The sequence below is a fragment of the Pholcus phalangioides genome, unplaced genomic scaffold, assembly GCF_987345545.1.
Source record: "Pholcus phalangioides strain wild (caught in Gottingen) unplaced genomic scaffold, Ppha-v1.0 ptg000003l_1, whole genome shotgun sequence".
NCBI classification, from domain to species: domain Eukaryota; kingdom Metazoa; phylum Arthropoda; class Arachnida; order Araneae; family Pholcidae; genus Pholcus; species Pholcus phalangioides.
Window position 1 is genome coordinate 5,392,232 of NW_028301596.1, and position 18,607 is coordinate 5,410,838.

An 18,607-nucleotide genomic window follows, 5' to 3' on the forward strand; every position below is an offset into this window, starting at 1 on the left:
ACTTAGCAGCAGAATAACAATGACATTTCAGAGAAAACCGCCTATACTTATTTCTCCTCTTACCAACAAATGAACAGAGACAATAGACCCCCAAACCCTTCCTCTTTCACGCAACTACCTTCAGGAAAGGCCAACTGAATTGAAATGTCTCGATTTCAGCCGAACTCTATCGAAAAGCGTGGCACATTCAACTAGCGCTGCATCTTGACAAGGAAATCGACAGAATTTATTTTAGAATAAAATTTGAGTCAGTCGAAATTAAAATGTCAGCTAACAGATAAAAAAAAAGATGAATATTATTTTTCATAGGTAATGTAAATTTGACCCGTTCAAATTTACAAGAGGCGTCTATGTTGAGTTAATTGGTCATCTGGTCAGTTGTCATGCACCGAATGTCTCGGGCGTGATCAAAACGCATCGAATCACCACAAAAAACCCATCAATCATATTGGAAATTGGAAACAAAAATACCTCAAGGTGATACACATTTACTTTATTGTAACCCCAATGAAGCTCCAACTACTGAACCTATTTCTCGATTAACTCCCAGGATATTCTTAAATGATTAACCTCATTGTACGACATAAACTACAATGTTCAAATTCAAATTAGGTGAAATTCTGTGGCATACTAGACTAGTGATTCTTAACCGGTCGTGCGAGAGTTTTTTTTTTTTTTTTGGGGGGGGGGGGGGGAAGATAGAAAACAAATTAGCGCGTTCCCCCGCATTACTCGGCATGCAGGGAAACACCGGGGGAGACAAGCATGCCCGGTTAATTCGAATCGCAGATTCTGGAAAATTTCGAAATATCTTTATAAAATCCATTAAACTAGCGGAATGCTGCGATCTTTTGATGTTTTGTCAATTCTCCTGAAGATGCCGATCACTAGTGTTGAGAAGTAACTCAAAAGGACGACGATCTACGAACCCGAACCAAAAATTTTCATTAATAGCAAATTTATTTTTTATTTTAGAAAGTTTTGAATTAACTTTCACAAAAAAAAAACTAAATACTAACCACTGCCAAAAAGGGGGATTAAATAACAAGTAAAAGAGTTTATAGAAATTAATGAATGGGTAATTAATATAAATTACAGAAAAAACTAAATTTACTAATTGATAGAAAACGCAATATCCAAGAGGGTACGAGATGGAAAAAAACATTAAGAGCAACTGTTGTAGACAGATATAATGTTCTGACTTGATAACGATGAAGCAGGATTTTTATAAAATTACCTATTTGGAAAACGAGATTTTCTACACGTGACAACTGTGCGTCTAACTTTTTTTAGGCAGCGAAGACACGTTCGAATTATCTAATCAGCGCTTTGCGGTGACTTGAGAAAAGTTATTGACTTTTTGGTTCTGGAAACAAGAGAATATAACTTGCCGATAAACAATGCAACTCTTTTGTAAACAAAAAACAAAAAAAACTTCTTTTTCCTTGTAAATGTCTCATAAGAGGCGCATTTTATATGCATGACGGATTTCACAAAATATTAACATCACAAATTTTTATTGACAGAGATCAGCCGAACAAGCGGACATACTAGCAAATGACGTAATTTAGCGAAAGGGAATTGATTGCTCGAATAAATAAGACAGACACTGTTTGGACTTGGTCAGCCAATTCCCTGTAGCCACATATCATAATTTCGGATAATAGAAATAGGCTGTATAGGACACCTGAGGAGGACACATGTGAAGAGTTTAGATATTGATAATTTTGCGCCCACTACCAAGTCCTGCAAAAGTAAATACTTCTGTGGGCTGTCAGCCCAATTTTAAAGATAATAATGCTAAATACTCTTTTGTTTAGGCATACGCAGAATTCTCGGGGGGGGGGGGGGTAATAATGTTTCTTTTCAAGGGAGGGTTGCGTTTTTTCCTGCAAAGTAACACTATAATCTTGGCTTGAAGGGGGCCCCTTCAAGCCAAGATTATACGCCCCTTTGCGTACGCCAATGCTCTTCCGGTTTCCGATCACATTTGTACATGTCGTTATTGACACATACTGGGTGATTTCATAATTCCTCTTGCTGCTCCCCTTGTTCATTGCGTAACGTTTTTATTTTCGTATATTTTTTTAACAGCGTAAAAAAAAGGTGTTAAACTATTCGCTGGACTTACAATCCAATTGTACATTCACGATACAATAATAGTAATATCTCGTACTATTAGTACATACACTCACATTCGAAAAATTCACGACATTAGCTGGTACCTCACAGTACAACGTATTTTCTCTAAAAATGGTAAATAAATATCCGCGAATTACATCTGATGACACGCTATGTAATCGAAACGTATTTTAATTTACTCATATTTTTCAAAATACTCAATCCGTGACCAAGAGTCGAAGACTTTTAAATCCATACAAAATCGAGAAGGTATAAATTAAATTTGCACCTTATTTGAATCAGTCACCGATGATCGCTCGGAAAGATGGACTGCTAATTAATAAAACATAAGCACGCATCAATCGATCAGCACGTTATCGCGGAAGTAATAAATTGATGAACATCGACAACCGTGATTGAATAGCGTCATTAGTGGATGATTACACTATACAAATCCATAAACAAGATGTTATGTACGTGAGAACTTACGAGAGAAAGACCTTAATACAAAAATAGTGATGCGGCGCACGGAATCGTGAACATCCCCGCCTTGTACCCAGCCGAGAGATAAAAAAAACCCCATCATACGAAAAGCCTTGTTCTCGTCGTTCTCAAGACACACAAAAATCAATAGATTGAAATATCAACACGTTTTTATTTTCGTATGTTTCACTTATACGAATTAAACCGCAAAAATACCTTGAAGTTCGTTGAATGAAATTTTAAAATGCTGATTATATAGAAAATAAATGAACATCAAGTGCTTTTCGCCCGATCTCTTCTCAAAGCGTCATGATCTAAGTGAAAACGTACACATGAAAACTTATAATTCTGTATTGCTTCTGTTGATGTTTATGAATATCCTTCCATTTCAATCTTTCACGAAACTTCCTTGAATATGTACGAATTTTTGTTTCCGTTTCATCAAATCTATCAGAAGTTAATGAGCCCCAAAACAATATGCCGGAAACTGCGACGCATGGCGCAGAACTGGAAAACTTTTAAGAAAAGTGTAGAAAACACTGTTAGGCCGGTATCACACTATAAAAGTTTGATAAAACCCCTTTTATAAAACTTGAAAAATCTAACCAATAAGTTCATTGGTTGCAGCATTTCCTAGAATGTAACCAATAATTTTATTGTTTGAATTTTTCAAGTTTTATAAAAGGGATTTTATCAAACTTTTATAGTGTAATCCCGGCCTTATGGGAATTTTCACCCAAAACATTTCCAGCCAGCTGAAGGTTCGTTGCATAGCAATGCAAATTTTGTTTTGGGAATTAGTCGAGCCCTTAGTTAGAGGCCTTTCACACGGAGCGGATGCGGGTCCGGAAGAAGTTTTATTAATTGGAATATACTGAGCCTTTCAGACGAGCCGAAAAATCTCCGCACCTAGGAAATGTTCATGCGGGTCCGGACGTCGTCCGCATGTGTCAAAACCTAAGTGCGGGCTCCGCATCCGGCACATAGAAGTTTTGACAATAGGTTTATTCGGAGCTATTCACACGATGCGGAGCGAATTCGTCCGCATCTTTGGCTACTTTTTGAAGGTGATTTTTCACGGAATTTTTTTAATTATTTGCCATAAATAGCCTTAAAAACACCATATGATGGCCCCTGCTCATCAATATAATGCACCTACATACGTCTATCCCTCCGTTTCCTTCTGAGATGGAGATATAGCAACTTCAACTGCCTTTTGTCCATATTTCACAATTTTATACAATAAAACCTGCCAACAACGGCCACTGACGGGACCAAAATTATAAGCCGTTCTGTTCATTACGAATATTTAATTGACTACATACTTTAATAACATTTAAATTTAATTTAAAAATTTTATTTTTCTTTTTAAATTTTTAAAATTATTTAAAAATATAAATATCAGAAATATTATTTTAAACATTTGTTATTTTTTTAAATTTTTAATCTGCTAATTTTTTTAAACTTTAAAAAAAATACTTTTATTAAACAACGATATCCACGTACGGTGTTCACTCAGGGCCGGATTAATTCGTTTGAAGACCCTAGTACTTGAATATTTTTGGTGGTTCCCCCGATACCTACAAGTTTATTTTACTCGATATTCAGTCTATATGCATATAGAAACGTCCTTTCCACTTGTCAATACAAGATTCATCGAAAGACTGATAAAGATTACAAGGAAGAAAATTCATCACTGCCCCCACGGGGACACGAACCCCGGTCTCTCGCTTGCCGGACGAGTGCTCTCCGTCCCCGTGGGGGCAGTGATGAATTTTCTTCCTTGTAATCTTCAACTCTACAAATAACCAGTCTTTCGATGAATCTTGAATTCAATCTATAAACTTAAAAAAATGAAATTTTATATTTCAGAACTGAGACTAATCTAAGGATGGGATTTCACTCTAAAAGGTTTATGAAAGTTATTTTATAAAACTTGAAAAAGCAACCAATAAATTTATCCATTGCATTCGAGCAAATGCAACCGATTAGCTTATGGGTTGAATTTTTCACGTTTTATCAAAGAGCTTTTACAAAACTTTTATAGTGTAATCCCGGCCTAAGGCTGGTATTATCCTATAAAACTTTGATTAAAAATTATTTTATAAAACTTGAAAAATGTAACCAATATACACATCTGTTACATTCGAGCGAACTTAACTGATCCGTCTATTGGTTGCATTTTTCAAGTTTTATAAACGAACTTTCATAATGTAATCCCGGCCTAATACAGAATTGTGATGTGAATATTTCTAAGCACAGACATATTGGAAGTCTCCACTCCTACCCTTTTTCTCTACTTACAAATTCTTTGATATATCCTGAATTATTTTTTTTGGAACATCGAATGTTTCGGATGTTTTTGGATTGGATTTTTCGAACATTGGATGTGTTTTTGGAATTTTTCTTCCATATTTTTCCGAAAAGACATTTATTTCAAAATTTTTTGAAAATATTTTAAGATATTTTCTCCTATCGACTACTTGTGAGGATCGGAATGAAGGCATCTTTATACCTATATTCTATGGGGCTCTAGATTAAACCACCAAAGAATGCCTTTAGGCTGCCTATGGGCACTGAATCAGGGGTGAAGGAGAAAAATTATTACAAAAATTGCGAAAAAATAGTTTTTATGCACGAATTTCAAACTAAAGATGCGGGTGTTTCGCCAGCATTTTTAGTGCTCGTCTGAAACTGTATGCGGATCCGCATCCGCTCCGTGTGAAAGGGGCCTTAGCTGACTGGAAATGGTCTGAGCTAAAAATTGCCATTGATAGAGTTTTCTATACTTTTCTTAAAAATTTCCCAGATTGTTCTGCGACATACGTCGCAGTTCTCGGCATATGCTTTTTTTTGGGGGGGGGGGGGTAATAAATAATGATCTCAAACAGAAATGATCCGATATTGATGCGGGGAACGAATTGAGTTCCATTTGTTTCGAAGGAAAAGAACAAAAGTGATAATTTGATTACTTTGCAAGTTATAATTACGAAAGTGACTACATAATCTACAAGAAAACCCATGCGGATAAGGCCGTTTTCACATGACTTCATGAATTAAAAGCATCAAGATAATGAAAATTTCCCCCGGAAAATGGTGCATGGTAAACCGGAACAACACCAGACCAATAATGATGCGTTATCAATGGCTAGCTGGAATGTCGGCTCGCCACGATTTCCGGCAAAACCAACCGAAGCAGACAACTTGTAAGAGAACAGTGGGCTAAAATGACATTAGCGAAATACAGACACATCAAAGTAGGCATCGAGATAAGATTGCTAATTTACATGTACAGAGTTGCCAACTGCCACGGATTGTCCGTAGTTTCTACGGACGGCGCAATGAACTACGGAAATCGGTTTAAAAAAATCGGGTCTGCGGTTTCTTGTGTTTTACTTCTTTTTTTTTTCATAAAATTGCATCGATCTTTACCGTAACAACGAATTCATACTTGCATACGCACGTGTGAGAGAGCTCGAGAGAAGATAAACTAGAGAGTCGATCTGTTTTGTTTGTGCGCGGAAGGCAATTTCTGAAGCCGCGTCTAAACCTGCCGCTCCACTCGATGAACAAACGCGCAAAATACTGTTTTCCGTCAAAACCGCCCCACGCTGTGGGCTAAAAACAGGTTTTTGAATGGTTCGGCGCGGAAAATCGGGACCCGTGTCACGACCTCCTATATAACGGTTATCTAGGTGGTCGTGCCCGTGTTCATTTGCATAGTCCATAGCGCATGGTCGAGCTCGCGGAACTTGCCTGGGAAAGAATGTTTCGTCGTAGGTGCCGTAGGAGCTCTGACAAGAAGAAAATGGGGATGGAAGGGGCTTTTAGGGTTGCTAGCCGTCCGTGTATACTGCCCACAAGGGAGTATGCAGGTTAGGATTGCATAGAATATTCATGTATTAAGGGACTCGGCGACCTCGGAACGTTGCTTCGGGAGGTGGGACTCGTGTGAGATGAGCCCTCTAGGTTCCAGTGCCACTGAGGTGCTGTATTTAATGAACTTTGAATTAAAATTAAAAATAATTAAATTTTTGAGTGATTATTTTTTTACTGCGCTAGGATTATGTTCTCCTACGGGAGGTACCCCCCTATGGCAAAGCTGAACATTCACCACTAGTGACGAGCTTCAAGCCAATGTTGGCACGTCTGCATTTATGTCAAAGGAATTTGCATTTCGAATGACAACCGCTACCACATAACTGTTTCTTCGCAATTTTTTTTTATTTTATTTTATTGAACAAACAGCACAATGGACAAAACAGACAAAAAAGAAAAAAAAATTATATACGAACGCTTTTCGACCCAAAGGGATATAAATAACCTTCTATGGGTCGTAAAATTTCAGTTCTATCATCTCATTTTCAAATAGTGATAAACGCAGAGCAAAATACGGGAAACTAGCAGTAAAAATATCAAATAGAGAGCATGCACTGAATTTCTACGCGATATTTGTTTTTCTGTACGCAGTGCATTCTTAAGCAAGCACACCGGCCGGAAGAACCGGTTAGACTGAAAGTTAAAAATTTGAAACCTAAACTACAATAAGTAAGACGAAAAAAGTTTTCTTTCGTAAATAAATGATTTTAATTCCTGATAGGGAAGCTGCTTTTTCAGGGTTCAATGCTTTACAGATGGATATCATAATGATGATACTACCAGTTCAAGATCTAAACCTACCTAGTAGGTGGATCCAACGATAGTATAGCGAGATCCGTGTATGTGTCAACGCACGACAAGAGAAAAACACGCGAGAAAATAAGCAAGTATCGGACCCAGCATTTTGATTCAAAATAACCATATCCGTCATTAACAAACACACAAAAGCTTTTATCCAGACTGGAATAAATGAAAATTCACGTAAGCAAAAACGGGAAACAACACATCAATAGTTCCGATTCTGAAGATGCAAACAACGAACACAGAAAAAAAAACAAAGCCCCTCCTTCAAAGGCATCGCGGAAGTCGATCCAACATCAAACCAATTGGGAGTTTTCTTTTTATGTGCATACATAAATAAAAATACAGAACAAGCACGACCTTTGTCAAAGCTACACGAATCTTTCATTGAATAAGCAAAACTTGAAGAAAAAAAGAACGCACAAAGAAAACTTTCAAGCGACATCCAACAAAGGCGAGCGACGTTCACTCCTATCGTATTACTGAAAATTCTGCAAGATGCTGAGCTGAGAGTGGCCATGAAAATTCACGTACGCGGGCAAACACACCTATATGAAACCGACATCTGAACACATGTTCGATAACGTCATTGGGCAGGTGTACAAAGAATAAACATGGTACGTGTTGTTGATCTCGGGAATAAGCATAAACGGAAGACTGTCGAAAAGAGGAAACATCAAAAATGATATACGTATGAACAGAAAAACCTTTCCATGTACAGATGTTACACTAACGCAAATATATGAATATATATTTTTTTATTCGTTTCCCCTCCACTATAAATCACTTTTTTCTCTAGTTACTGTACCAGTCTAGATATAGTCAAATCCCATTTTAACGAATGCCGTTATAGCCACAATCTAGTTTTCTAATCCTCCAGATAAGTTTACATAGGAACAAACCTGGAATTCCTTTATAACGAAATTTTGTTATAGCTAAGTGATTTCTCCGGTCCCTTGGAGTTCGTTACAACGGGATTAGACTGTATGCTAACAGTAATTTTTGAAACACCTACACGTAAAGTATACTATATATACATATATATATATATTTTTTTTTGAAACAATAATGGAAATATACATTAAAAAACATTTATAATACACAGTACGTATTTATTTTTTTTTTAACGGAGAAACATGTCAATATATTTTCTTGTATACCTCAGTCAAACAATTTCTGCATTTTAACCCATCGTGTCAAAAAAGAGGCGACATCAATGAAAGATAATTTTTATTTCACTTCATTCAACGAAAAATATAATTTCTTTCAAAAATGTTCCTCGTATATCTGTTGAAATTCACGAAGTTCATGGTTTCATTCTCCCCTGAATAGAAAGTGATAGCTTCGGAAGTCGCTACATCAACTTTTCGGAGAGACCACATGAAACGAATGGGGAGTCTCGGCTCACAATGTCGGAGTAGAAATGTACCACGAACATACAAAAATCTACAACAATGAAACTTCCAAATCGCAGCCGACACAATAAATATACAGCTTCATAAATAAATACTGCCACAACATATAGCACAACTTTCTGTAACGTTTAAACCACTGACTTGTTTACGAAAGGCTATCAGGTTGAAGATATTTCCATAAGAAATGTAGAAGTAGTGACCCTAAGTAGGTTGGTAGAAACAATAGCACAGAAAAAAAAGTTACGGCTTCTGTTCCGAATGCTTGAACGAGCCTTACGAAAGAATGTACATACATCTCTCATTTTCACCAGTAGTTCCACTCGGAACTCGAAATGTCTTTGTATGATCTTGAGATGAGCTGGCGTGACTAAACGTTACAGTCTCAAAGCAAAACGATGGCGCACTAGACCCGTCAGCAAACGATTATGTCCCATTCCTTCGGGGCTATTTGAGGAATTCGTTATTCGGGTAAAGGGGAAAGAAACCGTTATAAACGTCATGAAATTGCTTAGTAGGTAACTTGAAATTGCACATTTACTTATATTATGATCCCTGCACTCTAGCTACCCCAGTTCAAATTGAAATTATAGTTTCGCATAATTTTTTGTACAGAAAACATTTGGCTTTCACATTATATGCGAAAGCTTCGATTTTCTTTTGCATCGATATACATGAATGATGTTGATTAGAGCTCATGCCGGGAAGAAGGAAATAAGGAATTCTCGATCAACTATCCGAATATACTATGAAGTGATCAGCAATGAGTCTATATCATAGAAGTGTAAAATGTTCATTTGCAAATGAAACGCGCAAAAGTAAATAGTTATTTTCATTTTTTTTAAATGTGGCATGTTAACAAGAGTCGGGATACTTCATTGCATACATATTAGAAATGAGACGAATATTCGGCTGCTATTCGGTATTCGACCGAATATCTGTGCAAATGTAACTAGTTTTAAAAAGTTATTTTGACTGGAATTTTTCGCATAAATTAAAAATTTACTGATTATATATTTTGTTTTGTTGTGTGTATCCCATCCTGTGCAAGAGGATGTACCTAGACGAAACACGTATTGAGCTACTGAAAGGGGCAAAAAACATCCAGAGTGGAGAAATAAGTCGTAAATTTTATGATGCATTAATACTAGAGAATAAATAATGGTTGACATTTTCTTAATTAGATGTAAAATTATAACAAGTGTTTTAAAAAAAAATTGATTCTGTAAGTACAGTGATTCCAAACAAATGCCTCGTCTTACAAATTTTTCGACTAAAAAATATTTTTCATTTTCTGTCTCAGCTAACGAATATTTTCTATGATATGAATGCAAGCACTATCATAAAATAGCCACGTCGTGAGCTGAATTTTCGCACCAATCATCAGAATTACTCTCACTAGAGCCCGATTAACTCATGTATACCACCGAATCTTTTTCAGATGTACCTACACTTCTCTTTCTCTGAAATTTTTTGTACCATTTCATATAAAATGATTCAGCCAAAATAGAAATGCATTGAAAAAAAGGGTTGAACTTATGTTTTCAGAGCACGCGTTCTGTCAGTGCAAGACTCAGCATCACACACACAAGCTGAAGTCTGGACATTCTAGAAGATTATATTTTCCATCTGCATGTATCAGACACAGAAACGAGCTAACCAAATCAAAAATGAATGGGGACACTTATCAACTCGATTGGGTAGTCTTCTAAAGCTGGTGTTGGTTGTGTGTGTACATACTAGAAAATAAAAAGATCTTCAGCATCTTTCATCTCCCTGTAGCTTTTCATTTATCCACTTTTGAAGCTGTTCATTTTAGCCTTCAATCAGTGTCTTTTATAAAGCCATCTTTGGTGTTTTAAAAAACTTAATTTAATTACAGTGGAACTTCGGTTAACGAGCTTATTTCGTTCCTCCAACGTACTCGTTATTCGAACCAAACTTCCCCATTGGAAATAATGGAAACTCGGATAATTCGTTCCAAAATTAGTCATTCACATAAAAATGACTAATAAAAACGGCATTCAATCAATAATTAAACAGATTCCCACATTCTAAACATCTCTCTAATCTCATATGTGAGAGAGAGAGAGGGACTAGTCCTTGCTTCTATCTTGCAGACGAGATACCGTCCACGAACTCTTGAAAATGGTGCGTGCAAAAGATCCTTCACTTCATCTGCTACCATCAACTTTAAAACGTTTTTCACCACTAGTTCTTGAATGCCATCGTCATGCACTTCCAGACAAGGACTGGAGGTGCTCGTGCTCTTTTTGTACTTGTCTTCCACAAGTACAAGATCTTTTCGACAAGTAGTGGTTCTGTTCATGAGCTAGCCCCCTCAAAATCTCGTTCAATAATGCAATCAGCCCATTGTTTTTTCAAGTGCACATACACATCGCTGCTATGCTACATCTAGTTTCGTATGGTAAATAATATTCACACTCGCACGTGTTAAATTTCCGACTGAGGCACGCTTACCACCATAGGGGAGAATACTACCCAAAATTCCATAACACGTGTGTGGGTGAAAGCAAAAACCATCAGCTCAGTTGTTCTAACGTTAAAATAAATAGAAAATGCGCAAAAGTTTTGCTCGTAATGCAACCATCGCTCGTTAACCGAAGTGCCACTGTACATTAAAATTTTGGACAGAAGGTGGAACGAGAATCAAATGATTTTCCATAGAAACCTATGGGAAGTCATGTTTCAGCTAATAAACGTGATTCAGGAACGAATCATCTTCGTTAGCAGAGGTATCACTGTAATATTAAAATACAATACTGCATAGTATCGTTAAATTGGATTGTCAGTATATATATTTTTGCAATAAAAATCTTTCAATTACTAGTTTTTAATATTTATTTAAATAATAAATTGCATAATTAAAATTTAATTTCAAAATCATTGGAAATTATGAATAATTTTATTTTCAATTAGAAACGCCAATTTTATTTATAATTGTCATAAATTGAAAAAAAAATTATATTCGACCAAATCACTATTCGTCCCACTCCTAATACATGTGCGACGGAGGAATTTCAGAAGGGAAAAGGACACGTTAAAAGCGTAAGATCAAAGTAAATTAGAAAATTTCTCCAAGAATCGTGCACCTAACTTGAAAGGTTCCGGGAGAGGATAAAATCTGTAGGAGTTGAAACTCACAGGAAATGTGGGCGTTGAAACCAGATTGTTTACACGCCAAAGAATGAGATGTGTAGGCCCACGTAAACATACACCTTGGAGAGGGAAAGAAGAGAAAATAACAGAATAAAAAGAAAAGTCACCTCATTGAAATCTTTGGAACCTAGACAACTTCAGTGAGTTTTTGAGCTTCACTACATACTGTAAGTTACATAAGCCATACTATACTCTTCAATTAGAACTTCGTAGAAAAATCACACGTAGTATATATCCTAAAAATTCGGCAATTAATCCAAATGTTTTCTCACACAAAGCTTGAACTACTTCTGTGATTGTTGGATCTCAATTCATTACCACTTTGTATCATTCTTCTTCCATACATTTTAATAGTATTCAACAGGAATTTTAAATTTTTCTTCTTTTTTTTCGTAAGGGAATACTAGAAGCAGGACGTCTGGTTTTCAATGTCAATTGAAAGTCAATAAACTTATTTACGGAGATCAATTAAATTAACATTTTCAGATCGTAAAAAGATGCATGGAATTACAAGAACTATAGCAATAATGACTTTTATGTTGCTCAAAACTTATTATGTACATTGAAGAGCAAGACAAGAATGCTCTGTAAATGTATTACATAAAAAAGGAATCACTGACAGTGACAGGAATGTACATACCATTTATATTGCAGTTTAAGAAACAGCAAGAGTTTCGATACATAATTACACAATTAATCTTTAGCATTTTTTTTTTCTCTTTGGCCGTATGCAACGGCAATTTGTTATACCCAAGCCGAAACTCCGGGACGTCAACATCGAAATACTTATTTCTTTTGAAAAGTCATCAAAATACTAATGATAGCGATCAGTATCGTAACGAAACGGAAGTCGTCGTCCTCTTTCGGTAGCAAATAATGGATGGACACGTATTCAGCAGAACAAAAAAAAATATCTATTAGAGAATGAATGAGAGCTGAATTTTTATATTACTGAGAATATATTTTTTCTCTTTGATTCGATCGAAATGAAGTCAGCAAATATTCCACCCACTGCATGACTACTAACACAACGTTTCGAATGGAAATATCATCGGTGGCTTCGCTGCCAGATATGCTGAGTCATCTTCATTGTATTTGAACCCATGCCTCCTTTTGAATTCTACATAAGAGATTATTACAACCTCGGGCTTGATGTCATTCATCATTAAAAACCTGCAGATACGTGGGCCTAATTATGCGGTCTGACTTATCAACACAATCAATGACGAATACCTTGCGGCTGGTCGTTGTTGCAACCTGTCCAGAAACGGCAGGAAACTTTTTCACATACGAATTAATTAAAACTAAGAAAACCCACGCGAACTCCTGCTGCATTAGGATCTCTCTTGCATCCACTTTCAATTAAATACCAGTGGCAACTGATTTGGGACGGCGAATCTGCATTGGCAAACGACAATGCTCGCCATGTTCATTTAAAAATTAAATCCCTGCATGCTGAAGAGAGAATCCACTAACAAGCAAGTCCTGAAATCACTGATTACAAAAAAACTCCCCCTAACCTATTATTCTAACTAATACGTAATTGCACAATTATGTACGAGATATACATATTCCTCAACACACAATGAATTAAGATCTTATGCACTGAACGGTTGATTAAAACAAATGAATATACCATTTCAATACCTCAGGAACGAAAGGATTATTTTTTAGCATCCTAAACACCAAGCCGAAATGTACCATTAATTCAATGCAATAATTAAACATATTTTCGTCATTCGGAAAATTTTGCATTTGGATATCTTTGATCACTCCGAGTTAAAACTCACTCGAATTTGCTAGGGATGGGACGAGTAGTGATTTAGCCCAATACTGAATATTCGGCGGCCGAATATCAATCCTGTTAAAATTCATCAAGCTTATAAATAAAATTGGTGTTTTTAATTAAAAATGAAATGATTGGTAATTTTAAATGTGATTGCTAATGAATTTCGATTACGCAATTTATTTAAATAAATACTAAAAAACTAATAATGATACTGACAATCAAATTTAACGATGACATATATTGTATTTTAATATTACTTACAGAATCAATTTATTTTTAAACACTTGTTACCAATTTTACATCAAATTGAGAAAATAAGAACCATTATTTACTGTGAACTAGTAATATTCATAAAAAATTTAGGACTTATTTTCTCCTCTTTAGATGGTCTTTGCCCCTTTCATTAGCTCAATACGTTTCTTGTTTAGGTGCATCCTTCAGTTAGGAACTTGTGTAATTGCAGTTGGATTCTATTTTCAGAGTTTCATGGTCAACTTACCCAAGAAATTTATCCTGAACATAACCCCTTTCACAGAAAGGGGTTATGTTCAGGGTACATGGGGATACTTCAGGATACAGGGGTTATGTTCACACCGTACAATAAAATATAATCGGTAATTTTTTAATTTATGTGAAAATTCCAATTAATATAACTTTTTAAATCTTGTTTATTGTGCTTAGATTTACAAAGATATTTGGCCGGGCCGAATACCGAACAGTATAGCCGAATATTCGTCCCATGTCTAGAATTTGCTACATTAAATGATAACTTGAATAAGGGAGAATAAGTGTGCGCGAGGACAAAAAAAAAGCGTACTACAACAAAAGTGTATGAAATCAATAGGGTGTTTAGATATTATACCGAGGTGAACGGGAAAAAATTTTCATTTTTCTCCACCCTAGACCTCTTGCATATCGGGCAAGCGCACTGACCATTACAACATAGAAAGACGATCCTTTTTTCCTTAAAACACGTATAGTAGCATGACTTGTTGAGTAGAGAAATATTGCATTCTCTTTTAACTTCAGCTAATGGCCTCCAGGCGGCAGCAGACGAGATGGATAATTTTTTGCTCAGCTAAGATACATGAAACCAATAGGCTTTCTGGATATTATGCCGAGGTATCATGTAAAATGACACTTTTTCCTGTTCACCTCGGCATAATATCCAGAAAACCTATTGATTTCATGTATGTTAGCCGAGCAAAAAATCATCAGATAAAAAGTATGTTGAAAATGCATTCGCCGAATCGTATCGACGGAGTCATAAATGTGAATATGACGGCACGCATCATTGACTAAATTGAAAGCATATCACAGAGGCATTATGTGCATTCAGTCACTATTATGACCAATGTCTGTTCAATCGAAGCAACATCGACACAGTAGAACACAATTCCTCTTATTTTCCTGACGAAAAGGACAAATACAGTATTCAATATCAGGGAATGGTTTCCCCCCCCAACGATTCAAATAAAATTATAGGCCTATATCCAGTAAAATTTTTTCGTCCATAATTTCATGAACGATAACGACCACTTAAAGATCAAAACTATATTTAGAATGCATGTACGTACTTTGGGCAATCCAGACTAATGATACTGAGAAACACGGTTGAAGCCTGTACAACAAGAAGGCGGTGGGATGGATTTTCTCACATTTTTCAACTTTAAAAATAGTCTGGGTTTTATTATTATGAGTAATACATATTTATGATACAGATGGGATGGGAGCAACCAAATTTAAATGGTGAGTTAGTGTGAGCGTGTGTGTGTCACACTACGGTCATTTTCTGCACTCGATGGAAAATAGACCGGGACTTACAGCTTATTGCCGATTCCAAACGGCAGCATTAGACCATTTCCTCTTTTAACACATCCCGCCGAGAGGTTGGTGCTCTAACATCCCCCCCCCCTTCCGCTGTAGCAATCTTTTCTGAGATCATGATGCTGTCGCTTCTGGCGTACCTCCGCGTCAGGAAAGATTCTGACAAGGACGAATTAGATATCGCATTCGCGACACCTTTCAACAAACTTTTGTACTTTAAGCCGGGTTTTCCTAGGAGTAGAATTTCTGCGCCGTGTGCAGCGTGAAAACGCTGATTGGATAAAAACTTGAAATTCAGGTTTCTTGACCAATCAGCGTTTTCACGCTGCACACCCTGAAGAAAACCTGCTCTTGGAAAAACCCGGCTTTAGGCGAGTATCTTAGCGAGCTGGACTACCGCGCCTACAAGCGAGTAACTTAAGAATTTTTCGCTAACCAACTCTGATGCATGTTACATTACAACCTACAGCGATAATTTAGAGAGAAGATAAAATAGCCAACTCCACCTATAAAAACTCATTTACAATTTTCTCTTTTTCTGAGATTTTATCCATTTGAGTATAACACTAAAAGTTTCTCAAAATTTATAATTTCCATGAATTTCGAAGGGAAAGAAATGGTCTCGCTATTGATGGGTACTGACGCTGGTGTAAGCGGTTTCCACCACGATCGAATCAGTAACATTGCGTCGGCCGTGTTTCCAGCCTTATCAAATTTTTATGCCAATTTAAAAATAGAAAAGCAAAAAGATTGGCGACAAATGAGTATGGTACATAATTGTACGGTATTTAGACATCAATAACTTTTAGTATTAAAATACCACCTGTAAGTGTATACGGCTTTTTAAAAGCTGTTATAATTTTCCGAATTTTATCGGCCAGATATTCAAACTCATTTGGATATGAATACAGTGATAGCACGGATAACGAACATAATTCGTTCCGGAATCACATTCGGTAGCCGAAACACAGTTGATTCATTCTAAAAACGGACCAAAACTGAAGACAAATTTCAAAAAGCACTAAGGCCGGTATTATGCTATAAAAGAAAACTTAAACATGCAACCATTATTGGTTGCATTACTCGAATATACCTTGGTTGAATTTTTCCAGTTTTGTAGAACTTTAAAATGCTTATAACGTAATCTTGACCAATGAAACACTAAAAAAAATACAAATACTGGCCGAATGCTTTATATATACGACTTCATAACTGGGTGAACAAAAATATAAAGATGAAAAGCTGAACATATCGTTTGTTTCACACTATGTACGTTATACAGTCTAATTCAGAGGCCATATTGAAAAAAAAAAGTGTGAGACACGGTGTGCTATGTGATATAGTCAGCTCATTTCACTTTCACACTCAAGCAGATGGAAAAAATAAGTTCCTAGAGTGTCCAGACTGTTCAGTTTGGTATTAAGAGGCTTAACGCATCCACTAAGAAACCATTCAAATTCGAGGCTTTTTTTTTATCATCATTAATTTTACATGAAATGGTTCAAAATCTGTTCTGAAAGAGAAAAAAGGTCTAGCTGGAAAGCGTTTCTGAAGTAGGAATGAATAATTTATTATGAAATTATTATCTTAATAGTACATTAATTATTTCGATTAGCACGAAAATTTAGTTCATGACGGAGCTGTTAGATTTTAGCGCATGCATCCATATCAACGAAATTGTTCGTTAGGCGAGGCAGAAAAACGTCGGGAAAAAAATCTTTGTCAGCCGGAAAATTCGTAAGTCGAGGCGTTCGTTACCCGAGGTATAACTATTTATGTGCCGATTATTTTTAAATGGACCTAACATCAATGAATGGCATTCAACCATCAATGCAAGATAACTGGGCAATCACTCAACACATTTCAGTCAGTCCCAATGTGAATGAAAACATTTTGATTCTGTCAAAAACAAAATGCGGTTTATTGGAAACAGGACGTTTATCGAAAGTATTGTATACACATGGAGAGAAGTAAGAAAAAAAACATGTTCACAAAAGTGATAATAAATTTGCAACCATTGAAAAGGAGCACTCGTACTTAGAAATCCTCTAGATATCGCGTGAAAATCTTCCCGAAGAACCAACCGACTACTCCATCGACACGGGCTAGCGACCGCTAACAACCACGCGATACTAGCTGGATGCGTCGCGAAGCATGACCGACGCCGCGCTAAAACACGAATTTTAGAGAAGAAAACTCTTACACAAGCCGATCAAAGAACTCTGTTTCTAGAAAAGGGTCAGACGCTTATTTAGCATTAAGCTGTAAAAAAATTAATTAATAAAACCGTTCGACTCCAGGATGAGGTTTTGGCGACGAACCGTGAAAACAGATGAGAAGGAACTATACCCATAGACCATATTATTATTTTTTTTTTTTTGTGAGTGGGTGTGTATTTCACTGAAAAAAGTCAACAGGTACGCTGAAAAAAAAGAAGAAAGACACATGTTCTAATTTCCTCGGTTCATAAATGCCTGCAAATGACAAAAGGAAAAAAAAAATCTATGCTTTTTATCTCTTGCTACCGTTTGATAAGGCTTCTGTTTTTGGTTATCCTAAAAGTGATAAACATGCGGAGGAAGGGAAAAAAAGCTTCCAGTGAAGACACTGATTAACACCTGGAAAAAATTTGCTTCTCAATTTCCCCCCCCCCCCCCCCCCACCATATTAAGATACAGTAACACCTCTTAAATGAACTATCGTCCCAGAGAGAATCGGATCTTTCCCTACACTAGAGAATATCCCTACTGACTGTATAAAACACAATCTTTTCATTTTAAGCAATGCAATTCATAAGCTCGATTTTTAAATGGAATTTCCTCAAACATGATCACTTGACTGTAAGAGACAGATTCAATGTACAAAATCAACATACCGTATTTTAACGTGTATAAGGAACCCCCTCCCCCGATTTCTCGGGCTAAAAATTCGGAAAAGTGTTGAAATGATTTTTCTATAATACTATCCATGTACAAGAAACCCCCTCCCCCCTCCTATTTTTAGGACCCAATTTTTGGCAAAAAGAAGTTAAAATATGACAATTCACTTAAACGTTAATTTCAATCTGAAATTTATCTGTAATTCTGTCTGACCTAATCAGGCTGGTAAAAAGAGC

At 36.3% G+C, this 18,607-nt stretch overlaps 1 protein-coding gene across 2 annotated transcripts in view; it reads right to left on the reverse strand.

Annotated features, from left to right (window-relative positions):
• Positions 1–18,607, reverse strand: part of LOC149087949 (katanin p80 WD40 repeat-containing subunit B1-like) — a 64,866-nt gene that overhangs the window by 40,164 nt on the left and 6,095 nt on the right. The window lies entirely within an intron of this gene.